Source organism: Myxocyprinus asiaticus, chromosome 44 (assembly GCF_019703515.2).
Source record: "Myxocyprinus asiaticus isolate MX2 ecotype Aquarium Trade chromosome 44, UBuf_Myxa_2, whole genome shotgun sequence".
Classification (NCBI taxonomy): domain Eukaryota; kingdom Metazoa; phylum Chordata; class Actinopteri; order Cypriniformes; family Catostomidae; genus Myxocyprinus; species Myxocyprinus asiaticus.
Genome location: NC_059387.1, coordinates 14,930,713 through 14,951,143, shown reverse-complemented (window position 1 = coordinate 14,951,143; position 20,431 = coordinate 14,930,713). Strand labels below are relative to the sequence as shown.

The window sequence follows — 20,431 nt, the reverse complement described above, 5'->3', positions numbered from 1 at the left end:
GATGAGCCATCTGGAATAGCATTTCCCGACGGCTCTTTGGTATTAACAGTTGGGTTGTATCCTCCTTTGTCTGAGTGTCCTGCATCACTCAATACAACCGATCCTTAATAACAGAAAAATACGGGTATGAGAGTGCAATGTCTGGCTGGAGGCGTTGAACATCAATCACTTTCACTTGGTCAAAGGCATGCCTAAGGGTCTCGTCTCACGTCTGCTCCAGAGGGAAATCCCCAGCAGGGAATCCTCTAAGGGCATGGCTTCCCCCTTCCTTACATCATCCTGATGTGGAGCCAACGTAGACGGCCCTGGCACTGCCTCCCCAGCCAGCAAATCGCACATTGCACACCGATACACTTTGTTACAGGAACCATCCACACAAATCCCCCTCAATAAAGTTGTAAATTCCAGCCAATTCATACCCAAAATTAGTGGATGGGAGAGGCAGGGACTAACCGCAGCCTCAACAGGATTTTTGTCCCTGAAATTGAATAATGACCGTCACTAAAGGGTAATCTTGTATATCACTGTGCACACACCATACCTTCCTCCTGCCAGTTTTTATCCAAAGCCTCGGACTGAACCAAGCTTTGGTGAATGGAGGTTTGATTACAACCTGAATCCACCAAGTCTTGGTATGTACCCCCTTAATACTCACAGGTATCTGGTGTGCTCTTGCTCGATCAGGCGCATCGGGGATCCGGACCAATGTCTCCACCTCCATCGCGGGGCATCATTTCTGGAAATGCCCAGGTTCCCCGCAGCTCCAACAGACCAGCCCAGACTTCACTCCCACACCTGCGGCAGCGAATTCACCAACCTGTGGGGGAGAGCGGAGAGGGTTAGGGAAAACTGGTGAGTTGAACGGCCCACTGGACCGGGGAACCTGTTTTGGGGTAGGAATTCCTTGTTTCTGGGTAATAGGAACAGGACAAGGGGAAGGAGAGGGGGAGGGAGGAGAGAGAGAGGCCCTCGAATATGCCGCCATATGGTCCTCAGCCAACTGGACCACCTCATCCAGTGACGCTGGACAGTGGCATTGGACCCACTCCGCTGTCCCTTTCGGTAGGCGGGTGATGAACTGTTCCAGTACCACCAGATCTATTACAGCCTCGACGTCGCATTGTCCATCCAGAAGCCACCTCCGGCAGGTGTCACAGAGCTGTTGGGAGAAGGCGAATGGGCGGACATGCTCTACAAGCATCAATGAATGGAAGTGCTGGTGATGCTGCTCTGGGCTGCGGCCGACCTGCTGCAAGATAGCTCTCTTCAAATCCTCATACACCAGGAGGTTGTCGACCAGAAGTTAATGGGCCGTGTGTTGGGCTTCCCCAGTCAGCAGCGGCAATAGGCGGACCACCCACTGGGTGATTGGCAACTTTCACGCTTCGGCTATCCACTCAAGCAGCTCGATGTAGGCCTCAGGGTCATCTTGCGGTCCCATCTTAGTGAGCGTGGCTGGGAGAGTGGCTGTAGTCATGGCTGGGTTCGTGGTAGAAGACCCCTCCTGGGGTACTAAGCTCCGTAACACCTGCCGGTCCTCTGCATGACCCTGGACCAGTGACTGGAACCACTGCTCCTGTTCCATGCGTAGCTCAAGCAGGGCCTGATGTTGAGCCTAGTGGATGCTGGCGAGGGTCTTGACGACTTCGGCCAGTGGCGATGTCTCCATGACGACATTTCCTTCCTCCAAACAATCCCAGGTTTCGGCACCACTGTGACAGATCTCTTGCTCTCTTTATTAAGGAGGAAATGGGAGCCGCATAAACAATCCAACATGAGTCTTTTTATTTACAACACTCTTTCAGTGTAACACAAACACGAATGGCTTTTCAGCACAATCAGAATCACACTCTCTCCCCCTACTGCGGCTCTGGCTGCTCCTTTATCTCTCTCCAGCTCTCACTTTAAACACAAACAGCTGTTTTCCCACAGGTGTCAATCCTTACCATTCTTCCTCTCCCAGCCTCGCTCTCCACAGACGTCACTTGGCCACGGCAACATCACCACACATGGTATGCCGATTAATTAATCGAATTAATCACAATTAATCACATATATAAATATTTGCTTAGAAAGCCACTCAAATAGCAATAATTCAATATATAATGATTAAATAATTGTATATATATATATATATATATATATATATATTAAAAAAAAATAATTCTGATAATTAAAATCAATTACGTTATTGTGGTAAATGAGTAAAGCATTGATAAGACAACATAAAAATTGGCTTTAGAATTTAATATATTGTTTTTTCACCATATTCACCATGATAAGCCAATCATTGGCCTACAGTCCACAGCGATACATTTTGCAAGTGAATTCATAAATCTGTCTGAGAGAGATTTATTATAAGGGCTTGTTTAAGTACGCATCAAAATACACCTGTGTCAGATGGATGCTTTTGGAGCATCTCACTTTGGCTGCTTCGCATCAAAAACATACCGTTTTTAGGTTGCTGTGTGAAGTTTAATGTAGTTTGAAACTTAGGAATATCCCTTATACGGTCCTGGGACATGATTAATTATGTTATTTTTATATATAATTTATCGCACTGCTGTTACTCTGATAAATTCCTGATTTTGTTTTGTTTTTTTACAATAAAATCATGTGTACATGCATATTGTTTATGTCTTATGGCTATATTTTTGAAACAGTGTGTATTTCAAAGTTTATGGATTGCCCAATTCACTTCCATTGTAGGTGCCGGTGATTTTTGATTTTTAAAAATAAACACAAGTCAAAATTATTTTTTTGTGGTAATGAATATTATGCCACAAATGCTGTGGATTTAGCTGAACTTGTATTGAACCTGGAAAATGTATTTAAGAATTTACTTATTGGAGGGCCTGGGTAGCTCAGCGAGTATTGATGCTGACTATCACCCCTGGAGTTCGAATCCAGGGTGTGCTGAGTTACTCCAGCCAGGTCTCCTAACCAGCCAAATTGGCCTGGTTGCTAGGGAGGGTAGAGTCACATGGGGTAACCTCCTCGTGTTTGCGATTAGTGGTTCTCGCACTCAATGGGGCACTTGGTAATTTGTGTGTGGATCGCAGAGAGTAGCATGAGCCTCCACGTGCTGGGAGTCTCCGCGGTGTCATGACCGAGCCACGTGATAAGATGTGCGGATTGACTGTCTCAGAAGCGGAGGCAACTGAGACTTGTCCTCCGCCATCCGGATTGAGGTGAGTAACCACGCAACCACGAGGATCTACTAAGTAGTGGGAATTGGGCATTCCAAACTGGGGAGAAAAGGGGATAAAAAAATAAAATAAAAAAAGAATTTACTTATTGATGAAGAAAATTGTGTAGATTAAATTCCTAAATTAACCCATCAAATGAAGTAGTAATTACCAACATTACTGTAACGAGTAAAGTTGATGGAAACAAAGATTTATGAATAAAGTTCATCATCAGCCTTTCTTTCCTAGTTAACTTGTGTTGTTTGCTTGTGCCACACTTCCCCCCTTGTTTTTCCTCAGATCTGAGGCCCTGTGGCGGTGTGTTTGAAGTCTGTTGGGGTCAGCAGTGTCAAGGTCAATGTTCTTGTGTGTGGAAGTGTGACCTGCTGTAATGTATAACTATATGACAAGCAGAAATAGGCAATGAGTTTACAATCAGTCCCTTCGTACGCTCTTGGATTTAAAATGAGAAAAGAGCTCACAGTTATCATTGATCATGGGAGACTTATTAGAGTCTTAACTTTCAAGTAACAATGCCCAGATTCAGACCAGGAACATGTGCTATTTACTCAGGTATTTCTCTATATCTTAAACAAGCATGTTGATATACAGCAACCGGATATCAGATACAGCTTTGATCCTGTATATGAAAAGAAAATGTCCCTGTTTATTGACAACATGATTGAATTCAGTGTGATCAAGTAAATGTCTTATGAAAGGCCCTACTGATAATATGTCTGTGTTTCAAATATACCCCCATCCATTTGTTTAAAAAAAATAAAAAACTTTCATAATATTAGTATTCGGGAGGCATTCTGTGCCAAAGATTTACACTGCAACTCAATTTACTTATCATGACAGTTTTGATGTAAATGGAGGATGAGTGAAAATAATTAGGAGCATTAAATAAAATAAAATATTTTTTATTAATTTGATTAACCCCTTGACTCTCAACAGATGTGTTGTGACAGCCATCTTGAACAAGGAATCAAAACTTTGTGTGCCCACATTGTTTATAAGATAAAAGGTAGAATCCACATGCCTATTCGAAAGAATCTGGCTAATCCCTTATAGACTCCATAAGGAAAATACTGCAAAACTGGAGTACAGCAGATCCTTGGTCCTGTTGAGCTGATTATTTGTTTATGAATTGAAGCTGTCCTTGGATAAACAGAAGACATGCAACTTTATAAAGTGTTCATGGTAGAACAAATATTACATATTGAGGTTCATGCCCGCAGTTAGTTAACAGCATAACACATGCCTAAAGCATTTCCATATACAGTAAGAGCTTTCTGCACAAACTCACCTGGACAGCAATTAATCTGCAAATGTATCCTTGAGCTGTGTAAACATGGCAAGATCTTTGAGTAAAGCAAAGTGTGCCATTCTCAAAACCTGTTGAAAGACAATAAGCACCCTTTATATATGCCTAGACTACTCATGATAGTGTTTATAACCTCTCATTAGTCAACTGTTCATAATTTTTTATACAGTACCCATCAGATCGAGCTATAATGCACATGATTTTTGTTACTCTGATATAAGCAAGACTTATTGTCACTTGGTACCCAATTTCTAATAATACATTGTCTATACTGTGTAAAAACATTTTGACTTAAAGTAACATATTCCATGTATCTAAGGTCACCAGGAGTGGCTTGAGTTGGTTTTAAATTGTATCCTTAATGTAGAAAAAAAATGTAAGTGCAAACTTGTTGATGAATCATGATTTCTGTGTAAAATTTGTTTACGCAGATGTTTTATGCACAAATAAGTGTGTATGCATGGTGAGTGAATGAGACTTGAGAAATGCAAATAAAAATTTAAAATGAATAAGAGGATTTTAATAGTAAAAATTAATGCAGGGAACACCATTTGATGAATCACTCACATAACTTAAATGTGTGGTCTCTGATTAAAATTTCTCCTCTTCTCATACATCATGTTTAAACAAAAACATATGGGGAATTATTTAATTTTTTTCTGTCCTGAAATTTTACTCAGGACATTAAAATGAATTATTTGATCATTTATTGCTTTTTTTAATGTATTTGTCTTTTGTAATTGATTATAATGATGTATGATTATTTATGTCATATGAAGATGAAACCATCATAAATGCACTTTCAGGGCAACATGCCCAATGAGCACGATGGGGCTCACTAGGTTTCGCACAAGATTTAATTTATATAAACATTTTGGCTGCACACCACAGCATTACATCTGTATGATAAACTTTAGAGGGTGTGGTTTGTACAAATATCCAACTCACTTGTCACCTTTAACACACTGAGCACAGATCTCAGTTCCTCATTAGCAGAGCCTCTGCAGAAGGAATTTTCATTCACAAATCTCTTGTAAAGAAGAATGCAGACCATGCATACAGCCCACACTACAGGGTTGCTTGGTGACAGATTTTGCAAATCAATCCTTAGGTGGCGAGTGGGGTAATCTGTCAGGATTTAAGTTTACTTAGAGGGATAGGTCACCCAAAAATAAAAATTCTCTCATCATTTACTCACCCTCATGCCATCCCAGATGTGTATGACTTTCAGAAGAATATTTCAGCTCTGTTGGTTCTCACAATGCAAGTGAATTATGGCCAGAACATAATAAAGGCACTTTAGAACAGGCATAAAGTAAAAAAAAAAAATTAAAAAAAAGTCACTATGCTGAGTTATAACATATTTACTGCATTTCAAACTTCACTAGAAGTGAGCACAAACTAAAATTGCATTTCTTAAAGAGCACCTCTTATGGTTTTTCAAATATTACCTTTCATGTAGTGAGTTATATAGCTGTTTGTGAATGTAAAAAAGTCTGCAAAGTTTCACAAATCAAAGTGCACGACAAATGGAGTTATTGACTCCCAAAAGAAAGAACCGATTCTGAACACCTGAAACGAGTTGTTAGTAATTCCAGACTTACTTCCTGTACTAACCTACGTAATTCGGTAACAAAAAACCCGCCTCTGGTCTTCATTGGTTGCTCACGAACAGCTTTGACCCGCCCTCAAACACTACACTAAGCGGTAGACCAATCACAACAGACTGGGACATCTGACCAATCAGAGCAGAGAAGGCTCTCTGAAAGGAGGAGTTTAGAATGAATCCTTTAGAACGGATCATTGAACGAGTCGTTTTTGACACTGGGGAAAAAAGGTAATGCTGCAATTTAAATTATGAGCAAATTAAAGTGTTTTTTGACCTTGGATGCATGTAAATCTATTGTGAGACCTTTAAAACAAAATTAGTCACATTTAAAAACCATAATAGGTGCTCTTTAATAAATTAATTTAGGGACTTTTAATACTTCTGTATGTTTAAACCAACACATTTTGTAAAGAGTTTGATTGGCATTCCGGGATTGTAGAAACTATATATGGACGTCACATGTCTGATTCATTCAGACACTTGCATTCTGAATGGACGTGGGTGTCAAAATACACATTCCTGGGGTGCCAAATCGCAAAAACCTCAACAACTAATTTCAATAGTATCGGTTTGACTAATCCTTAACCAAGATGTGGCAGCAAGTTGAGGCCACTGGTAACCCGACTTACCCTTGTGTAAAGAGATTTGAAACTACACAACACACAAGCCACCCAATAGTAGCACAGTAAGTGATAACTGTCAGGAAGTATAAAAAAAAGAGGAAGAGAAGGCCATTGTTAAAAAACACTGTTGTCTTTTGTTCTCAAGCAATTTCTGCTCGAGCGCATGTTGAAGCTGAAGTAGAGCATGCAGTATTTTTTAAAGTTAAAATACTTTTGCTCTGTTTGTTTGAGCATCCTAACCAGCCCGACATTGCTACATTGGCTCAACCAATGGCGTGCATTTGGGGCGGGGCTTGTCTGCTTGCTTGACCAATGGAAGACATGGAAATCAGTTTGAAAACAGTTAATTTTTTGCAATCATTATTTTTGCAATTCCATTCAGAAAGAAAAAGAAAGAATTCAGAATTTGTTCAGATGAATAATGGAGTATATTTTGAATAATAATCAGTGTTGGATGTAATGCATTACTAAGTAATTAATTGCTGTAATAAAATTACTTTTTCATTGAAAAAAGTAAAGTAAGGGATTACTCTTAATTTTTCAGTAATTTAATTACAGTTACTTCTTATGTAATTGTGTTAAATACTGTATAGACTATAGAACAATTCTATATAAAACAATAGTGAATTTCAAATTGAAATGTAACATCTATGGTTAAAATGTATATTTTCTAATTTAATGCAGCCCCCTTAAATTCATTCAAATAATAATTTATTTGATTTTATATGATTTATTTGAAAGAATTAAAAAAACAATTTCATGTCTATCCTTGTATTTTTATCTGGTCAAGGTTGATAAGGGTTTTAGAAATTAATTAGTAATAAGTAATTCAAATACTTTTCAGACAGAGTAATTAGTACAGTAATCTAATTACACTGTAGCAGATGTAATTAGTAGTTAGTAATTAATTCCTTTTTTAGAGTAACTTTCCCAACACTGTTAATAATTGAGTGATTATTAAAAGAGTGATGTTGTAAGTCAGCACAAATCTCCCACTGAGATCTCAGTTTGCTAACAGTGGCTCTTGTCTAGTCGTCAATGGTGCGGTATAAATAGCACCGGCCCATTAAGCCTTAATATATCTTTATCAGCTAATTGTCAATTACTGTTGCAGGACAGAATATCGCTCATTTAATCTTGTTATCTGATAGGCTAATTCCTGGCAGTGCTCTAGGTCTGAGCTGTGTTTGTATGTGTTAAGATTAGAGAATGATTAAAGTTCCTCTTCCCTTGTCCATCAATAAAAGCAAATAAAATGAATGTCTGACTCATATTTGAAATACAAAGTTTGCGATTTAAATGCGCTGTTTCTCATTTTTTTTAAAAATCACTCTGTTCTGGCAGTTCCTCAAAGCTGCCCCGAGGTGAAGTTGTTGACCTCAATGACCGTGTTGTGCCCTGGTTGACCGCCAATTCATGGAGCCGGCAGCTGCTAAAAATGGTGTTGGATGAACCAGCCATCCCACTTGGCATAGAGAGCGTTCCAAGATTCCTGAATCTCTTCTCCATGCCAGCTGAACAGGCAGATACCTGCTCGTCGTGTTCCTACGGATCCACCACTATTTGAGAAACCCTCCAGGAATCACGCATGGTTTCCTCTCTATGCTCCTCTCTGTTAACCTTTCCCTATCCTTCCTGTTCAACATCTCCAGCTGAAACGCTTCACTTGAATTACACAGATTAATAACACAGGTGTTGTTACAGAAGATGTGTGGCTGTATCAATATTGCTTCATTTCAAATGCATTGCTTGGTTAGCAGCTCAATGAGATGCTAAAAATTCACTAAATATGTAGTTGCCATTAAATACTTTTGAGAAGTTGAAATGTCCTGCAGTGTAGCATTGTATACTGTAAAAAGTGGTAAACTGCAATTGTTACCTTAAGAAGCTATTTATACTTGATCTAACCAATAAAAATAGATTTACTGGTGTAACCTAATGTATTCATGTTGATTCAGTGATTGTAAAACCATTTAAATGGATGGTTCAACCAAAAATGAAAATTCTCTCATCATTTACTCACCCTCATGCCATCCCAGATGTGTATGACTTCCTTTCTTCTGCAGAACACAAATTAAGATTTTTAAAATAATTTTTAGCTCCAAAAAGCACATAAAGGCAGCATAAAAGTAATCCATAAGACTCCAGTGGTTAAATCCATATCTTCAGAAGTGATATGATAGGTGTGGGTGAAAAACAGATCAATATTTGTCATTTTTTGCTAGACAGCAGGGGGCGATATGCAGAGAAGAATGTGAATCACCAAAAACACAAGAAGAAGAATGTGAAGGTGATCTGTTTCTCTGTTTCTCATCCACACCTATCACATAGCTTCTGAAGATACTGATTTAACCACTGGAGTCTTATGGATTATTTTTATGCTGACTTATGTGATTTTGTTTAGCTTTAAAATGTTGCCACCCATTCACTTGCATTGTATGGACCAAAAGAGCTGAGAAATTCTTCTAAGAATCTTCATTAGAGTTCAGTAGATGAAAGTCATACACATCTGGGGTGGCATGAGGGTGAATAAATAATGAGAATTGTAATTTTTGGGTGAACTATCCCTTTAAAGGCTCTTGTCAGATCTGGATGAATTTGTCATTAAGAGAAGTTTGGAAACATTTCTAGTAATTATTACAGTGAAAACATGAAAATGTCCCACAAGGACATTATATATAATGCTGAAATATAAACCAAAGCAAGATCATGCTTTATTAATGCCTACTTTAGCTATTTCATGTCCTGTGTGGATTCTAATTTCAGTGTAGTTACAGTTTTCAGTGTCGTAAGTATTTAGATCATTAGTTCTGTACAGCAGTACCGCCGCTCGCTAAAAGCATAAACGCAGCCTAGTGCTTAGGGCACCAACCCCCGTGGAACACTCGCTGTGTCTGATACCGCCCCCTATCCACTATATAGTGCACTATTTTGGGTGTCTGCCATTTTGTAGGAGTGTCTGAATTCTGAGTGATCCACTCATTCCCTACTTTTGTACACTCATTATTACCCACAATGCACTCTAATTTCGAGTGTACATTTGATGTACACTCGACAATGGTTAATTGCCCACAATCCACCACAGGGAAGACGGAGCTGGGAGCTTCCTTCACTCCTGCAATATTTTATTTCATACTGAATGTTGTAAATTACTTTTTGACAAATCATTACTTGATTAAAATAACATAATAACATATAGAGAGGCAAAACATACAGATACATTTTAAAATGTACTCTTTATTTGATAAAATGCGTTTACTCTTTGTATTAACACACAGTATATATTAAAAATGACAAACAGAATGTAGATTTATTGTATTAATATATTATTTAATAAGAATAACAAGTAAGGCCCAAGTATTTTAAAATGTAATATGTGACATTGTTACTGCAACAGCCCCAGAACTCCGACACTCGGTGTATAAGTCAGCGTCTGAATTTACTCACTCATTTCATTCACTTACTGCTGAGATATAGTGCACTAACTGCCATTCACTATAGAGGAAATAGTGAATGAGTGAACGATTTCGGACACAGCCACTCTCTTCACCAGACGATTGCCTCGCACCCGCACATCTCTCACACACGCTCCCCACACACCTCGCTGTGCACATGCAGAAATGCTGTCTGTTCACGCTCCAGTTGTCGATCACGCGAATGGTAGAGCAAAAGGCATTTATTTACACTTAACTTGGATGTTTACATGGATTTATAAAGTTAATACGCCTAAAGTAGCTGCGATAGTTTCCAGTACCCCCGCAAGGGTAAATGGGTAAATACTGCTCATGACATGCGGGACAAAGCACACTGATATATTGCTGCACTGATTTAAAAATGTACACTTATAAACTGGTGTCATAAGAGCCCAGTTACATTATCACCCTGAAAATGACCATCTCATTACACAGAAAAGCCCACTTTAGGATTAGAGACAAAATTTACCTCAGCGTGCTGCCTTAAGTTGGAGCTGTGATTTTAATTTTGAAATATCAGCTTGTCTTGGTGTTAAATGAAGGCATTGCATGATCAATCTATTCTTTTTTTTTTTCACTGTGCAGAGCGAAGAAAGTGTTTCACTTTGAAGAGCTTGATGCTGCAGCAGTGACTGAGTGACAGTCTGTGACAGCGGCTCAGCACGCGCAGCTGTGTGAACTTCCGCTCTCGTAAAAGTCCCATTCAGTAATCTCTCAATAAATTACACATTAATTAAAATGAAACCCAGTAATGTAACAACAGGAACGTCACCCATTGTAAAGAAGTAAAAGTAAAAAAATTTCATTAGAAATGTGCTTGAGTAAAAAGTACCCACTTTTAAACCTACTCTAAAAGTAATTTTATTTTTTCAAAAAGTTACTCAAGTAAATGTAATGGAGTAAATGTAGCACACTACTACCCACCTCTGTGTAAGAGTTAATGATAAAAAAAATGGTTCCCTCAGCTCAAGGACGCTTCACAAAAGATGGGTGGGCAGAGATATAGAAGAATAGATAGAACTGACAGTAAAATTCCACTCAAATCAAATCAAATCACTTTTATTGTCACACAGCCATATACACAAGTGCAATAGTGTGTGAAATTCTTGGGTGCAGTTCCGATCAACATAGCAGTCGTGACAGTGATGAGACATATACCAATTTACAATAACATCAAATTACCACAGCACAATTTAAAGTCTAATATACACATAATTACACAAAACAATATATAAATAATAACATACACTGTACAGTATACAAAATGCACAATATAGATACACATTATTCAATAAAAATAAAAAATAAAAAAGTATATATAGTAGTATATATAGAATGTACAGTAGGTTGTATTGTACTCACTTCTCCACTGTCATTACATTAGACATGTTTGTTGTTCACAACATTTCTATTGGCACGTGTGCTCATACCATAGAAAATGTCACACTTTGCTAGAGTTGAGGAACACCTATCTATAGCCACCTTTAACCACTGCTTTTGACAAGTAACAACCCATGGCTTGTTTATCATTTTAACTTATTAAACATATAGAGGGCTTTGCAGCTTGAATTTGGAACAAGCAGATGATCAGCTTCATTTACCAAATCTTTTACAGTATTTTCAGGTGTTGGTGTTTTCATTTGAGGTTGAAGTTACGTCCAAACTTCACCAGCAGTGGAAAACTGCTGTCACCATGTTTGCTTTACATTTCTTTACCTTAAACCAATCACAGCTCAGTGGGTGGGCAGATGGGAACTTTTGTGTGGACTTTCTCTCTCTGTGTTTTTTCTCTGGTTCTTCACAGTTGGTTTCGTCCCACTTTGCATATTAAAGAAAGTTACTCTGGATTCCCCTTTTTTGTCTGTTATCAGAAAGAAAAAAAAAAAAGCTGTTTTCAACATAAATAAGATTATAAGACTGTGGTTAATCATCTCTACACAGTTTAAAGGAGAAATGAAGCAGAAAAGGATGATGAGAGAAAACTGCAAGCCCAATAAAAGAAAGAACATGAAAAGGGAGGAAAGAAAGGCAGCCCACATCCTGGTGTACTGGTTTTTCTCTCTCTTTTTCACTTTCTCTCTTTTTCTTTCTTTTTCTCACCGTTCAACCAATTTCATTAGAAGAGTGTAATGCTTCATCATTAAAGACAACAGGAGGGGCAAACAAGCTTGTCTGTTTAAACAGATGAGGTCGTTTTTGTGGCACAATTGACAGAAAACTAGTGTGAGAGGAGAGGAAGAACAACACGAGATGGAGAGATGATAAACTGAAAAACACAAGTGCGGTGTGGTAGTGTGAATATTAGTTTAGTAAAAGGAAAGAGTGCCAGGAGTCTTGACAAATGACAATTATTTGTCTTTAGCAGCAATTCATTCTCCTATGATTCAAATAAAATTATACAGATCACACTGTGAATTCTGTAACAGTAGGTCAAAAGTTCTGCAGCTCAAATCGGTCTGTGCTTATTGAAATTCGAAACCACTGCCCCCAGTGGCCGAAGCTGAAAATGTTGTTGAACGTATGGAAATCTGTGAGTTTGCGGGTGAAACATCCACTGGGTGGTGCTAAAAGCGAGTTGAATTTTAGTTGTAAATTATGTAATACATTACAGGAATGCATATTTTATTAACCATAGGACTTAACCAAACCCCAACACTAAACCTAACCATCAGTGGAGTAAAATTTGTATTTTAGAGTGAAAATGCAACCTCCAAATCACACTCACAATTGTTTATGTATATGCGATTTCTTTCTGGTTCCCATGGTACCAGAATCCTTGTCTCGGAGGTTGCTCAAGCAATGCAGCATCAGCTGCAGTAGAAGGAAATGTAATCATGAGTGAAATGATGCACAAATGCCTAATGGGGTATGCTGCTTGTCAGTTATTCTGCAGCATATTTATTTCAGGGTACATGAACTTTCAGAAGCAAATTTTTATGACTATTCTGACTATAGAATAACCTAGATCTCTATTTTTCTAAATAAAATCGGAGAGGTACTTTTGCACAGCATGATGCTAGGATATTTTGGCCGGTTGCCAGGGAGTTGCTATGCAGCAAGTGTTCTGTGTGGTCACTTGGTGGCCTCATACTGGTCCAAGTCAAAAGACCCCACCCGAAGTCTCTATGATATTCTGATCCCATATATAGTATTTGCCATTTTTTAATGTAAGTCTAAGGGGCCGTTCAGACCAAATGCATTCTTCAGTAAAAATTCAAATAGAATGCAGGTGTCTTGAGAAACATTTTTAAAAGTTGAAGTTCGGCATCTTAAAAATGTGCCGATCGTGAAGAAGACACTGCGCAACAGTCAAAGACGTCTGTCTAGTGCATGTTTACATAGAAAAACAATTTAAAAAGAATTGTAGACGGATGCAAAATGTGATCGATGTGAACACCCTCTAAAGGATTTTTTCCTGTTTTTTTTTCATCTGCCAGATAAAAATCATAAAGTCAGATTGCTTAGAAAAGTAATAGCAAACCTCTTCTCAACAAGCTGTGCAATTTGAGGTAATGTTCATGTCCACAAATGGTGCTGGACGGATAATGTGCCATGTGACCAATAACAATAGTGATGATTACCTTAGTAAACACCTTTAATAACTAATACGTTAGCTTTATAATTGTGAACTAGGTCAACTTTAAGGATATGGGTGAATGTGCAGTATGAACCCTCACCTTTGTTGTTTTCAGTCTCATGTTTTTTTTCGATTTGAATATTTTACTTAAATGAGTTAAGGGATCCAATGCAAATAATGAAGTAATGTGACTCAGAAACTTCCCTTCAGAAATCTTAACACACCACCTGACTGAAAGCACAATACTCTCCTCAAGCACCTATTTCAATCTGCATTGGAAAGCATTTTTTTTACTTCACCGCTACAAAATTATGAAGAAGCCTTGCAAAAAATATAGAAATGCTTCCTGTGGTTGTATTCTCAGATGTCAGTAGAGCATATCTCAAAGTAAAGGAAGTTCGCTTTAGCCAAAAAAAAAAAAAAAAAAAAAAAATGCTATTTCAGAGCATATCGGATTCCTTGTGCTAAACCTGTCTGCAGACATTTCTCTCAGTAAGATAAACCCAGCACACCTTTCATCTCATTATAGTAAACCCAACAGTCGGTCACAGAACAGCGGTTTCAATGCTCTCTTCTACCATGGTGCCTCTCAGCAACTGTGTATGCATGTGTAGTGAGTGTAGTAACTGTGTCAGTTTCTAAGAATCCACAGCTCTATAGCTATAAGAGTGAGCCTCAGTCACACCTAAAATAGAGCAGCGGTTTGTGTGTCTACATCTTAATGTCCTCGATAAAACACACTTTGAAAGCTGTATACAGATCAGGACATCAGCCGTGCTGTCAGCTGAGGCACAGTTGCCTGTATCACAAGCAGATGTAATCAGTAATCAGGGCTATGATATGAAGTGGAGATAGACTTCAATGGGGCTCTGCCAGAACATCGACTCATTTCACATTGCTGTTGAGCAATGACATAATTTGAGTTGTGCAATAAACAATGTCAAACAAGGTTTTTGCATTTTCTGATGAAAACATGAGCGTTGCTTGCCTGTGCAAAAGTTGCTACGGTGTTTTGGGAGGTTGCCAAGGTATTATTATGTTAAACTGGACTTCATTCTCCCAACTTTCCATCAGTTTGTTGACTGCACTACACAGGAAAATAGAACACTGGACCTTTTGTATGCTAATGCTAAAGATGCATACAGAGCCACTGCACTGCCCCCACTAGGGAGATCAGACCACAACCTCGTCTTGTTAACACCCAAGTATGTTCCTGTAGTTCAAAGGAAGCCTGTTTCCACAAGGACTGTGAGGAGGTGGACTCAGGAGGCCAGTGAGACCCTGCAGGACTGCTTTTAAACAGATTGGGAAGTGCTCTGCAAACTACATGGGGATGATATAAATAACAATACTGACTGTTTCACAGACTACATTAACTTCTGCGAGAATACCACCATTCCCATCAGGACTGTACGCTGTTTTCCCAATAATAAGCCTTGTATCACCATTGACCTGAAATATCTGCTGAATAAAAAAAGAGAGCCTTTAGGTCTGGTGATAAGGACGAGCTAAAAAGTTTACAGCGTGACCTGAAGGTGGGACTAAGGGAGTGTAAGGACTCCTATAGACAGAAGCTGGAGAATAAACTCCAGGGATGTGTGGAGGGGCATGAAGCAAATTACAGGCTTCAATATCAAGGACCATCAGCAGGGAGGCAGCCTGGAGAGAGACAATGAGCTGAATGTGCTTTTTAACAGGTTCAGCACAGGACCCCCAGCTGGGCCTTCCCACACTGGACCAGCCTTCCCACACTCTCAGACACCAAATCAACCTCTGCTTTGCCCCAATCACCCCCTGAGGAGGAAACATAATCGCAGCCCCCCGACTCCAACCTCCACAGTGATGGCCTTGCCCTCCTGCATGACTGTGACGATCGGCCAGGTTAAGAGACAGCTGGAGAGGCTTCATCAAGGCAAGGGTGCAGGCCCTGATCGTATTAGTTCCAGGGTCCTGAAGTCCTGTGCTACCCAGCTGTCTGGTATCTTGCAATATATCTTAAACCTGAGTCTAATGCAGGCAAGGATACCGGTGCTATGGAAAACATCTTGTTTAGTACCTGTACTTAAGAAAGCTACTCCATCTGATCTCAACGACTTCAGACCAGTTGCCCTAACATCACATGTCATGAAAGTACTGTAAAAACTGGTTCTGGCCTACCTTGGACCACAGATAAAACCTGCTTTAGACCCTCTTCAGTTTGCTTATCAGCCTGTGGACGATGCTGTCATCTACCTGCTGCAGCGTGCTCACTCTTACATGAATGGTAGCGGTGGCACTGTGAGAGTCATGTTTTTTTATTTCTTCAATGCCTTTAATACCATCCAACCACTTCTACTGAGTGAGAAGCTGCTCGGGATGGGTGTCAGCGCATCTACTGTCTCCTGGATTGCTGACTATCTGTTGAATAGACCCCAGTTTGTGCGGCTGGGTAGCTCCTGGTCTGATATAGTGGTTAGTAACACTGGAGCGCCACAGGCGACTGTCCTGTCTCCATTTCCGTTCACTCTGTACACCTCAGATTTCCAGTATAACTCTGAATTATGTCACCTGCAAAAGTTCTCTGATGACTCTGCGGTGGTGGGGTGTATTAGAGATGAATGGGAGTCGGAGTAAAGGGAACTGGTGGATAACTTTGTAGAGTGGAGCAGCAGGAATCATCTGCTCCTAAATGTAAACAAGACCAAGGAGATGGTGATTGATTTTAGGAGGAAAAGAACTGTAACCAAGCCCATAGACATTATGGGTGAGGGGATTGAAATTGTTGAGCACTACTGGTACTTGGGTGTTTACTTGAACAACAGACTGGACTGGAGGACCAACACTGATGCTGTGTACAAGAAAGGGATGAGCAGACTCTATGTTTTGCAGAGGCTCAAATCATTCAATGTATGCATCAAGATGCTGGAGATCTTCTATCAGTCTGTGGTCTCAAGTGCTACCTACTGGGCTGTGGTATGTTGGGGGTGTAGCATCAGTGCCAGAGATGCCAGCAGGATTAATAAACTCATTCGCAAGGCTGGATCTATCATTGGTCAAAACCTGGAGACGTTTGAGTCAGTGAGGAGCAGAAGGACACTGAACAAACTGCTCTCCATCGTGGAAAATCCATCCCATCCCCTCTATGAAACACTACAAAGACAGTGGAGCTCATTTTCTAACAGACTTATTCAGCTCCGCTGTCATAATGAACGTTATAGGAAAACATTCTTACCTTTCACCATAACAATTTAGTTGAGTGTTGCTATGTAGTTGCTTCAGTGCTCTGTGTGATTGCTAGTGTGTTGTTAGGTGGTTTCTAGGGTGTTCTGAGTGGTTGCCAGGTTGTTACTATGTGGTTGTTTTGGTGCTCTGAGGTGGTTGTGAGTGCATTGCTAGGTGGTTGTTAGGGTTTTTTAGGTGGTTGACTGGTTGTTACTATATGGTTACTTTGGTACTTTGAGTGGTTGCTATGCTGTTGCTAGGTGGTTGCTATGGTGTTCTGAGTGGGTGACAGGGTGTTGTTGTGTGGTTGCTTCAGTGCTATGGGTGCTTGTTTGAGTTTTGCTAGGTGATTGCAAGGTTGTTCTGAGTGGTTGCCAGGTTGTTGCTAAGTGATTGCTTTGGTGTGAGTGGTTGATAGTGTGTTGCCTGGGTGTTGCTAGGTGATTTCTTTGGTACTCTGACTGGTTGTTAGGGTGTAACTTGGGTGTTCTGGTTGGTTGCTAGGGTGTTGCCAAGTGTTGCTTTGGTACTCTGGTTGTTAGGGTGTTTCTTGGGTGTTCTCGTGGTTGCCAGGTTGTTGCTATATGGTTGCTAAGGTGTTCTAAGTGGTTGTTAGGGTGTCACTAGGTGGTTGCCAGGGTGTTCTGAGTGGTTGCCAAGGTGTCACTATTCGGTTGCTGAGGGGTTGCTAGGGTATTGCTGGGGGGTTATGTGTGTTATTATCCCTAGAAATGCAGGAGATTTTTATTTTGAGGGTGTGAAAAGAGTCAGGTCAGTTTTAAACCAAGTGGGAGACAGGAACATTTATTTCAGAAAGCAGAACTGCCTACATAAGAGTGTATTGCAGCAACAGAACCTTTTGTGTTACATCTTATGAAATCTTTTTGTCTACATCCTTGCAATGCACCACCCGCTTTGAACTCTAAACTCTAGTATGTAGGTGCCCTTAAGCAGAGGTGAGTAGTAACGTCCTACATTTACCTTTACTTGAGTAACTTTTTGGAAAATAAATTACTTTTAGAGTAGGTTTAAAAGTAGGTACTTTTTACTCTCACTCAAGTAAATTTCTAATGAAAAAAATTTACTTTTACTTTTGCAATGGGCGGCGTTCCTGTCGTTACATTACTAGGTTTAATTTCTATTAATGCGTAACTTATTGAGAGATTACTTAATGGGACTTTTATGACAGCGGAAGTTCACAGCTGGGCACGCTGACAAAGACTGTCACTCAAGCCGAGTTCATCACTGCTGCAGCATCAAGCGCTTCAAACAAAGTGAAACACTTTCTTCGCTCCTCACAGTGAAAAAGAATAGTTTCGTCATGCAGTGCCTTCATTTAACACCAAGACAAGTGGATATTTCAAGATTAAAATTGAAGCTCCAACTTAAGGATCACGTTGAGGTAAGTTGTGGCTCTAATGATAACGCAGGCTTTTCTGTGACATGGTGATGGTCATTTTCAGGGTGATTCTATAAATATGGGTTCTTATGACATCAGTTTTTAAGTGTACATTTTTAAATCAGTTCAGAAATATATCAGTGCGCTTTGTCCCACGTCCCACATGTCAGTATTTACGCATTTACCCCGCACCCTCGCGAGGGTACTGGAACCTATGGCAGCTACAGGCTGATTAACTGTATAAATCCATGTAAACATCCAAGTTAAGTGTAAATGCCTTTTGCTCTGCCGTTCACGTGATTGACAACTGGAGCGAGAACAGACAGCATTTCTGTGCTTGCACAGCGAGTCATACGTGTGAGAGATGTATGGACACGAGGCGATCGTATTGTGAAGAGAGTGTTGCGCGACCGGGGTTACGGGCCCTACGCAGGCTGCGTAATCTGCATTTAGGGAGCAACGTTACAGCTGTACAGAACTAATGATCTAAATTCTTCTGACTCTGAAAACTGTAACTACACTGAACTAAGAACTAAAAGCTATGAAATAGCAAAAGTAGGCATTAATAAAACATGATCTTGCTTTGGTTTATATTTCAGCATTAAATAATATATATTATGTCCCTGTGGGACATTGTTCACGTTTTCACCATAATAATTACTAGAAATGTTTCCAAACCTCTCTTCTTATTGACAACTTCATCCAGATCTGACAAGAGCCCTTAAAGGGATAGTTCACCCAAAAATGAAAATTCTCTCATCATTTACTCACCCTTATGCCAGATGTGTATGACTTTCTTTCATCTGCTGAACTCATATGAAGATTTTTAGAAGAATTTCTCAGCTCCTTTGGTCCATTCAATGCAAGTGAATGGGTGCCAACATTTTAAAGCTAAAAAAAAAAAAAAAAAAAAAAATCACATAAGTCAGCATAAAAGTAATTCATACGACTCCAGTGGATAAATCAATATCTTCAGAAGCGATGTGATAGGTGTGGGTGAGAAACAGATCACTTTCACATTGTGATTTTGGTGATTCACATTCTTCTCTGCATATTGCCCCCTGCGGGGCAGGGAGAAAAATGTCTAGCAAAAAATGACAAATATTGATCTGTTTCTCACCCACACCTATCATATTACTTCGGAAGATATGGATTTAACTACTTAAGTCATATGGATTACTTTTATGATTTCTTGATGTGTATTTTGGGGCATCAAAATTTTGGCACCCATTCACTTGCATTGTACTGACATACAGAGCTGAAATATTCTTCTAAAAATCATAATTTGTGTTCTGCAGAAGATAGGAAGTTATACATATCTGGGATGGCATGAGAGTAAATGATGAGATAATTTTCATTTTTGGGTGAACTATCCCTTTAAAGTGATAACTCAGCCATAATTTCCCTACCCTCATGTTCCAAACCCATGTGACCTTCTGTATTCTGCAAAACCCAAAAGATGTTAGACTGAATGTTAAGGACTGACAGTCTCAGTCACCATTCACTTTCAAAATATGGAGAAAAAAAACAAAAAACACATTCACTGAAAGTAAATGGTGACTCAGGCTAACATAATGTTTAAAATCTTCTTACGCGTTTGGAACAACATGATGGTGAACGATGACAGAATTTCCATTAATAATAATAATAATAATAATAAAAATAATAATTCTGTAATACATGTTAAATGTGTATTATGTAATGAAATATAGGGGAGTTAATGTCCATTATGCCATTTGTGAAAGTAACGAGTTACTCACTACTTGAGTACTCTTTTAATTGGATACTTTCTTACTCATACTCAAGTAATTATTTATGTTAGTACTTTTACTTCTACTTGAGTAATTATTCTTAAAGTAATTGTGCTTTTACTTGAGTACAGTTTTTGGCTACTCTACCCACCTCTGCCCTTAAGTTTAAAACATGGGTTATGGATTTGTACAAATCCTTAACCCTAAGTATGAGCAATATTAGTAGTGATGCTTGCCTTAGCAAACACTACCAACAAGCTAAAGAGGAGGCTTACTTTGTGCT

At 39.3% G+C, this 20,431-nt stretch overlaps 1 long non-coding RNA gene across 1 annotated transcript in view; it reads left to right on the top strand.

Annotated features, from left to right (window-relative positions):
- LOC127434758 (uncharacterized) overlaps positions 1-5,047 on the top strand; it is a 56,221-nt gene extending 51,174 nt beyond the window's left edge. Inside the window, exon 4 of the long non-coding RNA XR_007896079.1 lies at positions 3,489-5,047. This is a non-coding gene — a long non-coding RNA (uncharacterized LOC127434758). The remainder of the gene's footprint in view (positions 1-3,488) is intronic.
- The last annotated feature ends 15,384 nt before the right edge of the window (positions 5,048-20,431 follow it).